Source organism: Triturus cristatus, chromosome 1_2 (assembly GCF_964204655.1).
Source record: "Triturus cristatus chromosome 1_2, aTriCri1.1, whole genome shotgun sequence".
Lineage (NCBI taxonomy): Eukaryota > Metazoa > Chordata > Amphibia > Caudata > Salamandridae > Triturus > Triturus cristatus.
In genome coordinates this window covers 422,089,343-422,107,747 of record NC_140580.1, presented here as the reverse complement: position 1 = coordinate 422,107,747, position 18,405 = coordinate 422,089,343, and positions in this window count along the sequence as shown.

Genomic DNA, 18,405 nt, shown 5'->3' with positions numbered 1-18,405 from the left:
CTCTCAGAATCATGGTCTGTTGTCCACGGCGTAGCCTTTTTATTCACATTACTTTAGGCAATTTACCACAGCCCATTACCAAAGAAAGGTATCCTTCTTGGATATGTAAGAATTATTCACATGTCAACGGCAGTAAGGAAATTAGGTACAAGATTACACTTTAACTTTAACTCGACCGTACACAACTTGGCCGTACATTTAAACTTTTACACTTTAACTTTTAGACTCGACAGTACACTAGAACTTGGCCGTACATTTGAACTGGCCCATCTCGGCCACCAATGTCCCACTGTGCTGCGCACATTGCGCCGGCAGGCCCCAATGCGCTATAGCCAACAGTTACTTGACATCCAGGACACCGCATACCGCACCAGCCCACCGGGGTACCTGAACACAGGCAGCCTCCCCAAGACACTACTCAGTCCATACGTTGTGGGTGAGGGCAGTAAGGTCCAGGACCACCGGCAGGTCGGTCCCTCTTCCCCGCTGACCCACTACACACGCGGAATCTACCCCCTCCTGGGGTCCAACGAATGGCTGCACCTCCATTGTTGTGCATCACTCTTTGTTGTTAACTGTCAGCGCTCCGCCACAGTGTGAGAAGCTCCCCGGCGCACTCGCCCTCCCCCTCAGACACTGACTGTGCTCCAGAACATCTGTTTTTTTTTTTTCAAACGTACCTCCTGCTAAAATTGCTTTGATTAAGTTGTTAATTGTTCTGATTGGACTGGAGCCTCCCCCCAGAGCATACTGATATATTAACCCACAGGGTAGAAGCTGACTATCGAAGCGAACCGCCAATAATAATAAAGTGATATTTGCTGTGCCCAGAGTGCCAAGAAGTCCTCGCTTTGCAACCACCTTTCCCAGTTTTCCAACAGGACATCCTTGCCCATTAATAAATGGCCTATACTGGAGAATATGCGGGCAAACTTCACTGTAAGCATATTTCATCCACCATCTGTGGAGAACATACCCGTTTACGAATGGCATACACTGGAAAAATATGCAGTATAACATCACCATATATGCCCATTGGGTCCACCATCAGTGGATAACGTACTTCTTGAGAAGTCCGATGCGTGTAGCACTAGGGGCACGGCATACCACCTTGGCCCACTGGGCAGCCGTTAATTGGCGCTAGCGAAAGCCCGTAGTGTGCACTGAGTTATAACATGAAATTGCACTTATGTTTGAATAGTAGGCATTGGAGAAGAAGAAAATTGGGCACTTGCGCTCACTGTTTAAGAGAGGTAGCACCGCCACCGGGATACCTGATCCCGAGAGACTCGCAGTAATAAACTACGAGGATCCCATAGCTGCATTAATATGTCAAAGGCCGAAGTGAAACTAGGGATAAGATCACACCCTAACTTTAACTAGGCCGCACACCAGTACAACTTGGCAGCACCTTTGAACTTTACCCTTTAATTTGTACGTCGGCCGCAAACTAGAACATGGCCGTATAACTGAACTTGGCCGCTTCGGCCACTAGCGCCCCACTCTGCTCTCGCTAAAAGAAATTGGGTCTGGGGTATGTGCAGTCGCAAACTTTCCAGCATGGTCACAGACGGATTGTCTCAACTTTAGGTAGAAAACGGTCCTGATAAAATTATCGCCTCTAGAAGGATCTCGCAACACTTCTTAAACTACTTAGAGGGACCATTAGCATTCCCATAGGTACGTGGGCTGGTACTGAATGACCAAGATGATTATACCCAGACCTTATCACCCTAGAACAAATTAACCATAATTGCCCTTAGCAGGCGTATTGGGACGACATACGGCTAAGCTTAGGACTGCGAGGGCACTGAGTCCCGCAATTTATATTAACTCTGTAAGCAAGTAACGTACTGAAAAATTAGCAACCAATGGCCAAATTTTGTACCGCCAGGACGCTGAGCCCCGCAAACGATATTAAATATGTCAATAAGTTGCCAGGGCTGTGAGCCCTACAAATTATATTAAATTGGTAAGCAAGTAACATACTGAAAACTCCTTGCAAAAATGGGAAACTTTGAGCTGCCAGGGCACTGAGCCCTGCGAATTATTAAATCTGTAAGCAAGTCTCCACCAGATTTACCTCCCCAGCATTGTCCGATTGTGTGTTATGGAATTGGCAGACCATACACCCCAGACCTGTCCCCGCCTACGTGAACACAAACTTAGAACATGGTCGCCGCATTGTGAGGGAGGCTCTGTATTGCACCGGGATTATGGCACTTTCTAGCGAAGCCTGAACCCCTTTGCATGTACCATACCAAACAGTTACCACACAGGACATGGAATCTTTCCCATGCCCGCTGGTACCGATATCCGGCTGCCCTCTTGCAGTTCCTGCTAGCTGCTGTCCCGAGAACACGTTGCTTCCATGTCCGTGCAGTGCGCCACCCATGATGATGAAAGGGAAGATAAAACAAGCCATTAAAGTTGATTTATCCACAACTGAGAAAGTTCGCCCATGCAACTGCACACATACTATACATATTGTAAGCCTCAGAAATGTGGCCTAGCTTCAGCCCTGAAAATGCTACCCCCCTTGTGACCAGAGTGGAGCCACTGAGGCCTTAAGCAATGGGTCCATAACAGGGACATGACTAAATCCTAATTTCAAGAGGTATGGGCTATGCAATTAACCCCTTCGCTGTCTGGCCTTTTCCCCCTCCTGTGCCATGCCCTTTTTTGGCTATTTGGGGTAGTGCGCGCTGAGGCCCCTGTAACTTTTTGACCACATAAGGTATCCACGCCAAATTTGTGTCCTTTTCTTCCAACATCATTGGGATTCTGAAGGTACTCAGTGTTTGTGGATTCCCCTGGAGGGTCACAGAAATGAGCCAAAATACAGCAAAATTTAGTTTTTTTGGGGGGAAAATGGGAAAAACGGGCTGCAAATGAAAGCATCTGGGGTTTTCCCTGCAAATGTTATCAAATAAGGGTTTGTGGGGCTGAAATCAACATTTTCCCAGCTTTTAGGGGATACCAGACTTTTGTCAGAAACCCAACATTTTTTACACAGTTTTGGCATTTTTCTGGGACATAGCCTATTTTTGCTATTTTTTGTGCTTTCAACCTCCTTCCAGTTAATGGTAGAAATGGGTACAAAAGCAATAATGGATCCTGGAAAGCTATACATTTTAGAGAAGTAGATAACATTCTGAATTCAGCAAGGGGTCATTTGTGTAGATCCATCAAGGTTTCTTTATAGAAACTAACAGTTAAATATCGGATAAATTGAAAATTTGTTGAAAAAAAGCGCCTTTTGTGTCAACGTTTTCACCTGTAACTTCTTCTAATTTTGACAGCTGTTTGAAACCAATATACTGTTACATCCGCTGGACATTACTGGTTGTGGGGATATATAGGACTTGTAGGTTCACCAAGAACCCGACGAACCCAGAGCCAAAAACTGAGCAGCAACTTGCAATGGTTTTTTATTATGTACTGGGTATATAGTAATTATTATGTAAAAATGTGTACATGGAAAAATCGGTATGAAAGACACCTATGTATTTCTGAAATGGGAACAAAATATAGAGCTTAGAAACAGTAGATATTTGCACATTTACGAAATTGGGATACTCATACTAGCATGAGAATTATCAGTCATTTTTTAGAATGACTTCTTTTTTACACAATGTCTTTCATTTGGAAGGCAGATATGCATCGAAAGTCAATAGGTAATAACAGTTCCTTTACAAATCTGAATTACCCTAAGTCTCCCGATAAAAATGGTACCTCACTTGTAGGGGTAGGCATAGTGCCCAGAACAGGAAACGGCTCAAAACCCAACGTGAACACACCACATTTTCACAATGCAAAATTACCCTTTTTTAGCAAAGTGCCTAGCTGTAGTTTTTTAACCCTAGCTCTGCCGGCACTTAGGGAAACCTAGCAAACCTATACATTTTTGAAAACTAGACACGCAGGGGAATCAAGGATGGGGTGACTTGACTGCCTCCCACTAGGTTCTGTTACCCAGAATCCCTTGCAAACCTAAAAAATTGCCAAAAAAAAAACCTTTTCCCAACATTTCTCTGGTGGAAAGTTCTGGAATCTGCGTGGATCCACAAATTTCCACCCACCCCGTGTTTCCCAAAGTCTTCCGAGAAAAATGGTACCTCACTTGTGTGGGTCAGCCTAGTGCCCGCGACAGGAAACGGCGCAAAACGTAAGGTGGACACACCTCAATTTCGATGTGAAAAATGACCCTTTTTTGGCAAAGTGCCTAGCTGTAGTTTTTGAACCATAGCTCTGCCGGCACCTAGGGAAACCTAGAAAACCTATACATTTTTGAAAACTAGACACCCAGGGGAATCCAGGATGGGGTGAGTTGACTGCCTCCCAGCAAATTCTGTTACCCAGAATCCCTTGCAAACCTAAAAAATTGCCCAAAAAAAGCATTTTCCCCACATTTCTGTGGTGGAAAGTTCTGGAATCTGCGTGGATCCACAAATTTCCACCACCCCACGTTCCCCAAAGTCTTCCGAGAAAAATGGTACCTCACTTGTGTGGGTCGGCCTAGTGCCCGCAACAGGAAACGGCGCAAAACGTAACGTGGACACACCTCAATTTCACAGCGAAAAATGACCCTTTTTGGCAAAGTGCCTAGTTGTAGTTTTTGAACCATAGCTCTGCCGTCACCTAGGGAAACCTAGCAAACCTATACATTTTTGAAAACTAGACACCGAGGGGAATCCAGGATGGTGTGACTTGACTGCCTCCCACCAGGTTCTGTTACCCAGAATCCCTTGTAAACCTAAAAATTTGCCAAAAAAACACATTTTCTCCACATTTCTCTGGTGGAAAGTTCTGGAATCTGCGTGGATCCACAAATTTCCACCCACCCCGCATTCCCCAAAGTCTTCCGAGAAGAATGGTACCTCACTTGTGTGCGTAGGCCTAGTGCGCGACAGGAAACGGCGCAAAGCGCAACGTGGACACACCTCAATTTCGCTGTGAAAAATGACCCTTTTTTGGCAAAGTGCCTAGCTGTAGTTTTTGAACCATAGCTCTGCCGGCACCTAGGGAAACCCAGCAAACCTATACATTTTTGAAAACTAGACACCCAGGGAAATCCAGGATGGGGTGACTTGACTGCCTCCCACCAGGTTCTGTTACCCAGAATCCCTTGTAAACCTAAATAATTGCCAAACAAAACACATGTTCTCCACATTTCTCTGGTGGAAAGTTCTGGAATCTGCGTGGATCCACAAATTCCCACTCACCCCGCGTTCCCCAAAGTCTTCCGAGAAAAATGGTACCTCACTTGTGGGGGTTGGCCTAGTGCCCGTGACAGGAAACAGCGCAAAACGCAACGTGGACACACCTCAATTTCGCTGTCAAAAATGACCCTTTTTTGGCAAAGTGCCTAGCTGTAGTTTTTGAACCATAGCTCGGCCGGCACCTAGGGAAACCTAGAAAACCTATACATTTTTGAAAAGTAGACACCCAGGGGAATCCAGGATGGGGTGACTTGACTGCCTCCCACCAGGTTCTGCTACCCAGAATCCCTTGCAAACCTGAAAAATTGCCAAAAAAAACACATTTTCCCCACATTTCTGTGGTGGAAAGTTCTGGAATCTGCGTGGATCCACAAATTTCCACCCACCCCGTGTTCCCCAAAGTCCTCCGATAAAAATGGTACCTCACTTGTGTAGGTCAGCCTAGTCCCCGCGACAGGAAACGGCGCAAAACGCATCGTGGACACACCTCAATTTCGCAGTGAAAAATGAACCTTTTTTGGCAAAGTGCCTAGCTGTAGTTTTTTAACACTAGCTCTGACGGCACCTAGGGAAACCTACAAAACCCACACATTTCTGAAAACTAGACACCCGGGGGATTCCAGGGAGGTATGGCTTGCGTGGATCCCCCAAAGTTTCCTTACCCAGAATGCCCTGCAAACCTCAAATTTAGCTGAAAAAATCACCCTTTTCACACATTTTTGTGTGGGAAAGTTGTGGCATCACCGGGCTGACCAAATTTCCTACCACCCAGCATTCCCCCGGGTCTCCCGATAAAAACGGTGCCTCACTCGTGTGGGAGGCCCAAGTACCCGCGACAGGCAAGGGCCCAAAACGTATTGAGGCGACATGAATGAATATACTTTATTTAGATATAAAAATATCCTTAAAAGAACACCTCAAAGTTACAACAGCAATACACATTTTAAAAAAGAAAACCTTAGCATAAGAGCAGTGGTTGTTAAAAACTTCAAATTGCAATAAAAGCTTCACTGATATATAAATGGTAAAAGGACTTGGTGTGCAAAATGCAATGACAAGCATAACGTTTAAAATACATTTGATTTCAAATGTTTGACAGACAACCGTAAGTGCAATCCAATATTTCATAAAATGACAACCGATTGTGCAAAGCATCAATCAAGTAAAAGTAATATTAGCAGCATTTTAGAAATTACAGGATGAAATGAAGTAGCTCTTAAAGAAAGCATAACAACTTACCAAACCCATTAGTGCTTAAGAGTGCGGTATGCATGTCGTAAAAAAGTTGTAAAAGCAATATCTAGACCTGTATTTTCTGGCGTTAAAGCCGCAATAATTGCTTGTCTACACGTCCGGATTCCCAGCCTATTCCACTCACTTTTCAATTTACGTCTGCGTTGTGACATAAAAGAGGGACAGAGGCAAACTATATGCTCCAGGGTTTCAGGAGACATACCGCACCCTCTGCACATTACATCCTCTGACAGACGGCGCCAGACGGGCAGATCTTTTAGAAATTGCCAATCGCCCAGTCTGGCAGCCATAAAACTGATTTTTAGGTGCCAGGAGTAAGTGCAAGATAGGTAGGATGCGGGGGATAACCGACCATACGAGGTCATTGTTGCCCAGGCATGTCTGCGTTTGGCAAATTGGGCTTTATCAATAATCAGGGACCTCATTCGAGTGCATTTCTTAATGCTAGTTTTACATACCGATTTACTGGGGTTGAGGTCCCATAATGCACCTGCAGACATTTCTTGGATTGAATCCTTAAAAAGACGACTGTAAGAGCCGCATGGGTTTTTCTGGGAGATATCCAACCAAATTAAGGACTCCAGTGAACCTGTGTTTGCTTGTCTCAATTTGTGGCACAGGTTTAAATATGTTCCAGTGGCAGAAATTTCATAATTTAATAAAACCAGTTCGAGTCTGATCTGTGCAGCAGAGGCAGATTTGGGCAAGTGGAGAATTTTTTTGTAAAGTTTCGTCACATGTTGATTAAAAAAGGAGTTTAATTTCCCCCTAAAAATCTCAACACCGTATGTCAGTGTCGGCCCTATTTTTACTCTCATAACCTCCAGTAATGGGGACAAACTTGGGCCAGACAGATTTCTTGAGAGCTTGCAAAAGTTCACCTGTAGGTTCATGGCTTTTACTGAAATGAACTTGCGCTGTTTATTAAAGTTGCCCCTGGAGTCAAAGTTGACCCCAAGATATTTATAAGCGTTTCCTATTGTAAGACTCGAGTTGTAAAACAGCCAACCTCCTCCACGGTAACGTTTTCTACCAAAAGTAACCACTTGGGTTTTCTTTAAATTAACCTCTAATCCATTCGTGGTGGTGTAAATTTCCAATTTGTTTAGTAGCCTTTGCAGCCCTACCCGTGTCAAACTGAAAAGGACCAGATCATCGGCATATAAAAGATTGCTTATTGGAACACCTCCCATCTTAGGCGAGTGGCTGTTTGTTTCTTCGAGGGAGGATGGCAGATCAGCTATGAACAAATTAAAAAGAAGGGGGGCCAGCACACATCCCTGTTTGACCCCTCTGGTTGTCATGATTTTCCGAGAGAGATGTGTGCCAGTCCCCAACTTCACTTGTACCCACGTGCCCGAATTAAGTTGGATGATTGCATCCAGAAGGTTGTCTGGGATCCCCCATTTTTTTAGCTTCGCCCATAGAGCGGCCCTTGGTACCCGATCAAATGCGGCTTTAAAATCTACAAAACAACAAAAAACCATCCTAGATGTGACTAATGCTTTGTCGACAATAATAGACAGTGACAGTAGGTTGGTCACAGTACCGGAGTTAGCAGTGAAGCCAGTTTGGTTCATTGGAATCAGATTATTCTGCTCTACCCAATATCTCAGTTCCTCCAATAGTGTTCCTGCAAAAAACTTGGCTTCAATATCTAACAGGGCTATTAGTCTGTAATTATTTGGAGAGGCATAAGAGCCTGACTTATAGATCAGATGGATTATTGCCCCTCGCCATGAATCGGGTATGGTTGAACTTGTCAGTTCACAGTTCAAAAGATTGGTTAGGTATCTCGACCATAGGTCAATGTTTGTCTTAAACAAGGACTGTGGTAGGCCATTTGGACCCGGAGCGCCATCTGATCTTGCTTTTAATAGCACTTTAGTGACCGTTTCTTGGGTGACCTGTAAGTCTTCACTTCGTGGGTCTAAACAGACCATGGACCTACTCCTGAAATGTGTCAGCCCGGTAATGCCACAACTTTCCCACACAAAAATGTGTGAAAAAGGTGATTTTTTCAGCTACATTTGAGGTTTGCAGGGCATTCTGGGTAAGGAAACGTTGGGGGATCCATGCACGCCATACCTCCCTGGAATCCCCCGGGTGTCTAGTTTTCAGAAATGTGTGGGTTTGGTAGGTTCCCCTAAGTGGCCACCGAGCACCGGGCCAAAAACCCAGGTGACCCCCCTTGCAAAACCAGGTCGTTTTGAGGTAGGCAATTTTCATGTCGCCTCAATACGTTTTGGGCCCTTGCCTGTCGCGGGTACTTGGGCCTCCCACACGAGTGAGGCACTGTTTTTATCAGGAGACCCGGGGGAACGCTGGGTGGTAGGAAATTTGTGTCAGCCCGGTGATGCCACAACTTTCCCCCACAAAAATGTGTGAAAAAGGAGATTTTTTCAGCTAAATTTGAGGTTTGCAGGGCATTCTGTGTAAGGAAACGTTGGGGGATCGACGCAAGCCATACCTCCCTGGAATCCCCCGGGTGTCTAGTTTTCAGAAATGTGTGGGTCTGGTAGGTTCCCCGAGGTGGCCGCCGAGCCCCGGGCCAAAAGCCCAGGTGACCCCCTTGCAAAACCAGGTCGTTTTGAGGTAGGCAATTTTCATGTTGCCTCAATACGTTTTGGGCCCTTGTCTGTCATGAGTACTTGGGCCTCCCACACGAGTGAGGCACCATTTTTATCGGGAGACCCGGGGGAACGCTGGGTGGTAGGAAATTTGTGTCAGCCCGGTGATGCCACAACTTTCCCCCACAAAAATGTGTGAAAAAGGAGATTTTTTCAGCTAAATTTGAGGTTTGCAGGGCATTCCGGGTAAGGAAACGTTGGGGGATCGACGCAAGCCATACCTCCCTGGAATCCCCCGGGTGTCTAGTTTTCATAAATGTGTGGGTCTGGTAGGTTCCCCGAGGTGGCCGCCGAGCCCCGGGCCAAAAACCCAGGTGACCACCCTTGCAAAACCAGGTCGTTTTGAGGTAGGCAATTTTCATGTTGCCTCAATACGTTTTGGGCCCTTGTCTGTCGCGGGTACTTGGGCCTCCCACACGAGTGAGGCACCATTTTTATCGGGAGACCCGGGGGAACGCTGGGTGGTAGGAAATTTGTGTCAGCCCGGTGATGCTACAACTTTCCCCCACAAAAATGTGTGAAAAAGGAGATTTTTTCAGCTAAATTTGAGGTTTGCAGGGCATTCTGGGTAAGGAAACGTTGGGGGATCGACGCAAGCCATACCTCCCTGGAATCCCCCGGGTGTCTAGTTTTCAGAAATGTGTGGGTCTGGTAGGTTCCCCGAGGTGGCCGCTGAGCCCCGGGCCAAAATCCCAGGTGACCCCCCTTGCAAAACCAGGTCGTTTTGAGGTAGGCAATTTTCATGTTGCCTCAATACGTTTTGGGCCCTTGTCTGTCGCGGGTACTTGGGCCTCCCACACGAGTGAGGCACCATTTTTATCGGGAGACCCGGGGGAACGCTGGGTGGTAGGAAATTTGTGTCAGCCCGGTGATGCCACAACTTTCCCCCACAAAAATGTGTGAAAAAGGAGATTTTTTCAGCTACATTTGAGGTTTGCAGGGCATTCTGGGTAAGGAAACGTTGGGGGATCGACGCAAGCCATACCTCCCTGGAATCCCCTGGGTGTCTAGTTTTCATAAATGTGTGGGTCTGGTAGGTTCCCCGAGGTGGGCGCCGAGCCCCGGGCCAAAAACCCAGGTGACCCCCCTTGCAAAACCAGGTCGTTTTGAGGTAGGCAATTTTCATGTTGCCTCAATACGTTTTGGGCCCTTGTCTGTCGCGGGTACTTGGGCCTCCCACACGAGTGAGGCACCATTTTTATCGGGAGACCCGGGGGAACGCTGGGTGGTAGGAAATTTTTGTCAGCCCGGTGATGCCACAACTTTCCCACACAAAAATGTGTGAAAAAGGTGATTTTTTCAGCTAAATTTGAGGTTTGCAGGGCATTCTGGGTAAGGAAACGTTGGGGGATCCACGCAAGCCATACCTCCCTGGAATCCCCCGGGTGTCTAGTTTTCAGAAATGTGTGGGTTTGGTAGGATCCCCTAAGTGGCCGCCGAGCACCAGGCCAAAAACCCAGGTGACCCCCCTTGCAAAACCAGGTCGTTTTGAGGTAGGCAATTTTCATGTCGCCTCACAACGTTTTGGGCCCTTGCCTGTCTCGGGTACTTGGGCCTCCCACACGAGTGAGGCACCGTTTTTATCGGGAGACCCGGGGAAACGCTGGGTGGTAGGAAATTTGTGTCAGCCCGGTGATGCCACAAATTTCCCACACAAAAATGTGTGAAAAAGGTGATTTGTTCAGCTAAATTTGAGGTTTGCAGGGCATTCTGGGTAAGGAAACGTTGGGGGATCCACGCAAGCCATACCTCCATGGAATCCCCCGGGTGTCTAGTTTTAATAAATGTGTGGGTTTGGTAGGATCCCCTAGGTGGCCGCTGAGCACCGGGCCAAAAACCCAGGTGACCCCCCTTGCAAAACCAGGTCGTTTTGAGGTAGGCAATTTTCATGTCGCCTCAATACGTTTTGGGCCCTTGTCTGTCGCGGGTACTTGGGCCTCCCACACGAGTGAGGCACCATTTTTATTGGGAGACCTGGGGGAACACTGGGTGGTAGGAAATTTGTGTCAGCCCGGTGATGCCACAACTTTCCCACACAAAAATGTGTGAAAAAGGTGATTTTTTCAGCTAAATTTGAGGTTTGCAGGGCATTCTGGGTAAGGAAATGTTGGGGGATCCACGCAAGCCATACCTCCCTGGAATCCCCCGGGTGTCTAGTTTTCAGAAATGTGTGGGTTTGGTAGGTTCCCCTAGGTGGCCGCCGAGCACCTGGCCAAAAACCCAGGTGACCCCCCTTGTAAAACCAGATCGTTTTGAGATGGGCAATTTTCATGTCGCCTGACTACGGTTTGGGCCCTTGCCTGTCGCGTGTACTTGGGCCTCCCACACAGGCGAGGCACCGTTTTTATCGGGAGACCCGGGGAAACGCTGGGTGGTAGGAAATTTGTGTCAGCCCGGCGATGCCACAACTTTCCCACACAAAAATGTGTGAAAAAGGTGATTTTTTCAGCTAAGTTTGAGGTTTGCAGGGCATTCTGGGTAAGGAAACCTTGGGGGATCCACGCAAGCCATACCTCCCTGGAATTCCCCCGGTGTCTAGTTTTCAGAAATGTGTGGGTTTGGTAGGATCCCCTAGGTGGCCGCCGAGCACCGGGCCACAAACCCAGGTGACCCCCCTTGCAAAACCAGGTCGTTTTGAGGTAGGCAATTTTCATGTCACCTCACAACGTTTTGGGCACTTGCCTGTCGCGGGTACTTGGGCCTCCCACACGAGTGAGGCACCGTTTTTATCGGGAGACCCGGGGGAACTCTGGGTGGTAGGAAATTTGTGTCAGCCCGGTGATGCCACAACTTTCCCACACAAAAAGGTGTGAAAAGGGTGATTTTTTCAGCTAAATGTGAGGTTTGCAGGGCATTCTGGGTAAGGAAACGTTGGGGGATCCACGCAAGCCATACCTCCCTGGAATCCCCCGGGTGTCTAGTTTTCAGAAATGTGTGGGTTTGGTAGGTTCCCCTAGGTGGCCGCCGAGCACCTGGCCAAAAACCCAGGTGATGCCCCTTGCAAAACCAGGTCGTTTTGAGGTAGGCAATTTTCATGGTGCCTCACTACGTTTTGGGCCTTTGCCTGTCGCGGGTACTTGGGCCTCCCACACGAGTGAGGCACCGTTTTTATCGGGAGACCCGGGGGAACGCTGGGTGGTAGGAAATTTGTGTCAGCCCGGTGATGCCACAACTTTCCCACACAAAAATGTGTGAAAAGGGTGATTTTTTCAGCTAAATGTGAGGTTTGCAGGGCATTCTGGGTAAGGAAACGTTGGGGGATCCACGCAAGCCATACCTCCCTGAAATCCCCCGGGTGTCTAGTTTTCAGAAATGTGTGGGTTTGGTAGGTTCCCCTAGGTGGCCGCCGAGCACCTGGCCAAAAATCCAGGTGACCCCCCTTGCAAAACCAGGTCGTTTTGAGGTAGGCAATTTTCATGGCGCCTCACTACGTTTTGGGCCCTTGCCTGTCGCGGGTACTTGGGCCTCCCACACGAGTGAGGCACCGTTTTTATCGGGAGACCCGGGGGAACGCTGGGTGGTAGGAAATTTGTGCCAGGCCGGTGATGCCACAACTTTCCCACACAAAAATGTGTGAAAAGGGTGATTTTTTCAGCTAAATTTGAGGTTTGCAGGGCATTCTGGGTAAGGAAACGTTGGGGGATCCACGCAAGCCATACCTCCCTGGAATCCCCCGGTTGTCTAGTTTTCAGAAATGTGTGGGTTTGGTAGGTTTCCCTAGATGGCCGCCAAGCCCGGGGCCAAAAACTCATGGGACCCCCCTTTGCAAAACCAGGTTGTTTTGTGATAGGTAATTTTGATGTCTCCTCAATAGGTTTTGGGCCCTTGCCTGACGCGGGCACTAGGCCAGCCCATGCAACTGAGGTACCATTTTTCTCTGAAGACTTTGAGGAACGCAGGGTGGGTGGAATTTTGTGGACCCACGCAGATTCCAGAACTTTCCACCACAGAAATGTGAGGAAAATGTGTTATTTTGGACACATTTTTAGGTTTGCAATGGATTCTGGGTAACAGAACCTGGTGAGAGCCAGTGAAGTCACCCCATCCAGGATTCCCCTCGGTGTCTAGTTTTAAAAAATGTACAGGTTTGCTAGGTTTGCCTACGTGCCAACTGTGCTAGGGCCCAAAATCCACAGGTATGCACATTGCTAAAACAAAAATTGGGAGCCCAGTGGGCTTTCTGCCGCCCTGGGGGGGAATCGGGGAAGGGGATTTCATCCTGATATGCCCCTAAAGGGGCAGAAAGACTGTGGCTATTTTTTGTGGGGGTGTGGGCATTGGTATGACCATTTAGGGCAGCCCCCACCCCCACGCATAAATAAAGCCTGCGTACTCGCTGGCGCCTAGTGGGCTTTCTGCCCCCCAGGGGGCCGTTTAGGGGCCACTGCCACCATCTGCCCTCCCGGGGGGGCAGAAAGACTGGAATTTCTCTGGGGGTGGGGTGGGGTATTGTCATGCCCATTTTGGGGAGCCCCTACCCTACACTAATAAAACAAAAAAATCCATGGTTTCTAGTGGGCATTCTGCGCCCCCAGGGGGGGCCAGATTGGGGGCTACAGCTCCCATCTGCCTCCTGGGGGGCAGAAAGACTGTCATTTTTGTGGGGGGGAGGGTGGGGGCATTGGCGTGCCCGTTTCGGGCAGCCCACACCCTAAAAACAATTGCGCAAAAAAAATCCCTGGTGTTTAGTGGGCTTTCTGCCCCCCCCCCGAAGGGGCAAATTAGGGGCCAATGCCCCATCAGCCCCCACCCCTATTTTTTTTTTTTTTTAATTCCCTGGTGTCTAGTGGTCTTTTTACCCCCCCCCCCGGGGAAACAGATTGGGGGCCAATGCCCCATCTGCCCCCCAGGGGGGGCAGAAAGGCTGTAATGGTGGTGGGTGGGTGGGGGCATTGGCGTGCACATTTTGGGCAGCCCCCACCCTAAAACAAACTGAAAACAAATCCCTGGTGTATAGTGGGCTTTCTGTCCCCCGAAGGGGCAGATTAGGGGCCAATGCCCCAACTGCTCCCCAGGGGGGCAGAAAGACTGTGATAATTGGGGGGTGGGGTGGGGGCATGGGCCTGCCCGTTTTGGGCACCCCCCACCCCTATTTTTATTGTCAAAAAAATTCCCTGGTGTCTAGTGTGCTTTTTGCCCCCCCCCCCGGGGGGGCAAATCGGGGGCTACGGCCCCCATCTGCCCCCCAGGGGGGGCAAAAAGACTAAATGTGGCCAAAATTATTTGGGGGAGCAAAGGCCGCTCCCCCCTCCCTGGTGTCTAGTGGGCGGATCCCTGCTTGGGGATCGCCCTCCTGTGGCGATCCCCAAGCAGGGATCCACTGGGTACCATTGGAAAGGGGAGATCCTCCCCTTTCCAACAATACCTCTCCCGTCTTTCTACATGCTCAGGGGGCTGAGATAGCCCCCTGAGCACGTAGAAAGAGAAACAGAAATGAGCCTCTTGGCTAATTTCAGTTTCACTTTCAGTGCAATGACGTCGGCGCGACGTGCGCGACGATCGTCATTACACTGAAAGCAGGGGGGGGGGCCTCGGGAGCTGGGGAAGCTCTTCCCCAGCTTCCGAGGCTATTTTCACTAAAAGGCAATCCCTCTGGTGCCCGCACCACAGGGATTCCCCAGGGTATGCCTCATAACAAGCTGGACTCGTCATGGGCACAGCGCGACTGTGCTCCATGACGAGTCCAGCTGGTCATAGGCACACAAGGGGTTAAGGCATGGCTTAAACATGTAACTAACATTACGGGCTTCTCACGTAAGGACACCTGACTAGCCCTTGATTGCCCCTCTGGGGGATTCATTGTACGCAAAACACATCACAGGACTGCAGACATACCCCAGATACAGTAATACCCAAAATACGGCCCGGAGGCCACCTGTGGCCCTCCTGACCTTTACATGCACCCCCTGAGTTGCAGCGGCACCTGGCTGCTGTTTACTGGACTCAGTACTAACCTGAAATACTCTGTTAAATGTACAGCAAGCATTTATTTAAAAGTTATTTGTAGATAGAGAAAGGAAGTTACCAGGCCTTTAACTGTAGGAACGCCTTTATTTTTAACGACAGCCCCTAGATAATAATGTATTTCCTTTACGCCCACTTTATAACCCCCGCTGATGTCAGTGCGGCCCCACTGTTACACTATAGACCAACAGTTTGCGGCCCTAGGGAAAATGTTTGTGAGTACACCTTGCCCTAAAACAAGCCTGCCCCACTGTCTGTGTTCTCCATTGTTGCTTAACTTAAATAAATGAGCAACAAAGGTATGGTTGTCGGATTGGCTTTAAACATTTTCACTCTGAAAGTGTGCATTAACTATTATTAACCATTGCTTGATGTTAGAGGAAAATCGTGTTTGAGGATGCTTGAGGAAGGATTGTGTCTATAGAGTGGTGCCACCACTCCTTTTCCCCCTTCAACGTCACTTTCTTATGGAGCCATTTCGTGAGACACATTTTTTGAGATTTTATGTACTAGGTTCATTGTGAGCAGTTGAAAGACGCCGAAGTGACGACCTGAACCTTGGCATGCCATTCAACCCTGACATCTTTTTTTTTTTTTTAATATATATTTTTTTATTAACATGTGATCTAACGTCCTCTCTCTGTGCAGAACCATAACCTTTGTTAGAGCCATACCACACCAATAAAATGCCCCTATAATGCCATAGTAACAAGGACTCTTGATTTAAAACCTTTGTTGGAGCCATATCACCCACATAAAATGCCCCTGTAATGCCAAAGTAACCAGGACTCTTTGATTTAAATGCAAAACAAAGTGTACCCTGGACCCCATAGGAAATGTGGCACCCCAGATGGGACACAAACCCACAATCCCTGGCTTAGGAAGCCAGTGCCTTACCCATTAGGTAACTGGGGCACTGGCATATAATTCGACTACGGGTGTGGCCCCGCCCCCTTTTACCACAATACCTTCCCTATGAACTTGGCCGCCGTTACCCTGCTTCCTCGCCAAATTAACAGTCAATCCCAATAGATGTAAAGTTAAAAGATTTTAAGCGAAGCAGGAAAAGTTAGCATGGCAGGGTCATTGATGAAGAGTCACTCTCTTTAAATAGATTGGAATAGGATCTCAGATAGTTTTACCCACTTAAAATGCACACTCACATCAATAGGTTAACAAATGTATAACGCTACGCCAGGCCCCCTCTGACTCAGCCCGACAGGAACATCACTCCACATCTACGACGGGGACAAAGAGAATGAAACTCCCCTGGGCACAGCTTCAAATACTTCTTAGGTTTCGTTTCCCGTATAGGTTTAGTTTCTCCATGCCTTACGTCAGGAAGTCATCACCACCAACCCGCTTCTTTTTGTCCTGGGGCCCGGAGGAGGCTTAGCCCCATGGCGAAACTAAGGGCGCCCCTCCACTAGGCGCGGGGGGCGCCTGTTCAGTCTCATTGCTCCAGATCATTTGTTCCAACAACGTTGTGTAAGTTAAATGTGGTGTGAACCTGATGTAAAATATTCACACATGGTGTGTTGTGTCACATCATACGGGGATGTCTACCGATGTCAAATTTTGTAGCATCCCCTTATGAGATAATTACGAGGGCGATATAGATTGCTCTCCGTATAGTCAGGCGCCTCATGCTAAGCAACATGCTCACTCATCCACAGATGGCTTTTCCAAAACGTGAGGTTCATTTCAAGTGCCGCAAAATGCACCCTCAAACAGCTGAGCTGTCCCTCTGATTGTAAAAAGACACTCCGCTCTGTTCTATAACCGCTTCCATGCTCTCCGCAGAAGTGCCAGCATTGCTAATCGAGTCCTCGATTAATTCACAGTGGTACGTCCAACCTGCAGGAGCTGTAAAACAGCAGATGTTGATGCTGTCTTTTTCGCACATGGGGGAATAAATGGGGGATGTACCTGTGTTCAAGTCGCTTTATCACTGGTTCCTTCTCATCACTTACCACGTTTCCCTGCATCTCAATATGAAGGGAAAGTAGGTCGCACACCGCTCGTCACACCAGCAAGTTGCCCCAAAGGACTGTGGGAAATGTAGTGGCGACGGCGGGTACGCCTATGCCACAAAGAGTAAATAGAACAGTATGTGTATGCGTTAGCCATCCCTGGACACGTGTTTCGAGGTAGTTGCCTCTCGTCAGCAGGGAGCAGGTCAGTGTAAAGGGGTGCCGTGTGGACTGCCAAATGTAATTAAAAGCAGGTCAAGTACCTCTCCTGGCGCGCAGGTGCAGACTCAAGGCTCGTCATGTGGAAATATGGATTTTTCTGATCAGTTATGTCCCCTATCTTGGACCCCAACGGTTTCATGTATGAATCACAAGTACATGTATGTTCCCTCCAGTTCCTGTTATGAAGACGCAAACACATGTGTGTCCACCGTCAACATGTCCTCTGTCGGATCCGCCATAAATAGGCCGGATATTCCATTCCTAAGTACGAAAGGCCACTGGCTTTATATGGTTCACTTATGCCATTTTACAGTCCAGGCAAGTAGGCCCTGATTCTGTCATCAAACCCTTCTTGCTTTCTGCCTCTGAAAACTCCAGTCCGAGCCTGCATCTGTGACCATGAACTTTGTCTCATTCTCTGCGCGGCTCACGAAGCCTGACATCACCCTATTTTCCTGCCAAGAACTGTATTTCACCTTCGAGTTATCTGCTTCGTTCCTCAGCCGATGCATTCCTGTCTAGTAGTTTAAGTAAACATTCTTCCAGCTACCGAGCAAAGGCTCGGCTTCTCTGTCTTCATGCAAGTAATTCATAGCCCTGTTACCATGGAAGGTTTCTGCCCCTTGCATCTCATATAGACACTTAGACGCTTGTACACGCACGCACAGGCAGTATAGAATAGATTCTATCCGAGAGTCCTTCTTTTGTGGATAACATAGTTCTTTAAACATAGGATGTTAGATATGATTTGGGATTAGGTTGACTTGACCCCCCAGACTTTTTGTCTCCACATGAAGAGCTAAATGTCAAGTCCCCTTCACCCCCTAGTTGCACGTCAATGACACGTCATACTGCTGTGCGCGCATCTATGCCAAGTATTATCTTATAGATCCACCTATATATGACATCATAACCAATTATGTTCCTTTTACTCCTTATTACACCCATTTTCGGTTACGCATGTGAATCGTCATTTCCCTTATCAATTGTTACGCCTACTGCATTCGCTTCATTGAAATGTATGTTCTATAAAAGTCATTTCTTGTCAATAAAGTATGTACTTCACTTCCTGAACCTTCGTGGTGACGGAACTTGGAGCAACCGATTATAATCGATCATTGGAATAAAGCCCATTCCGAA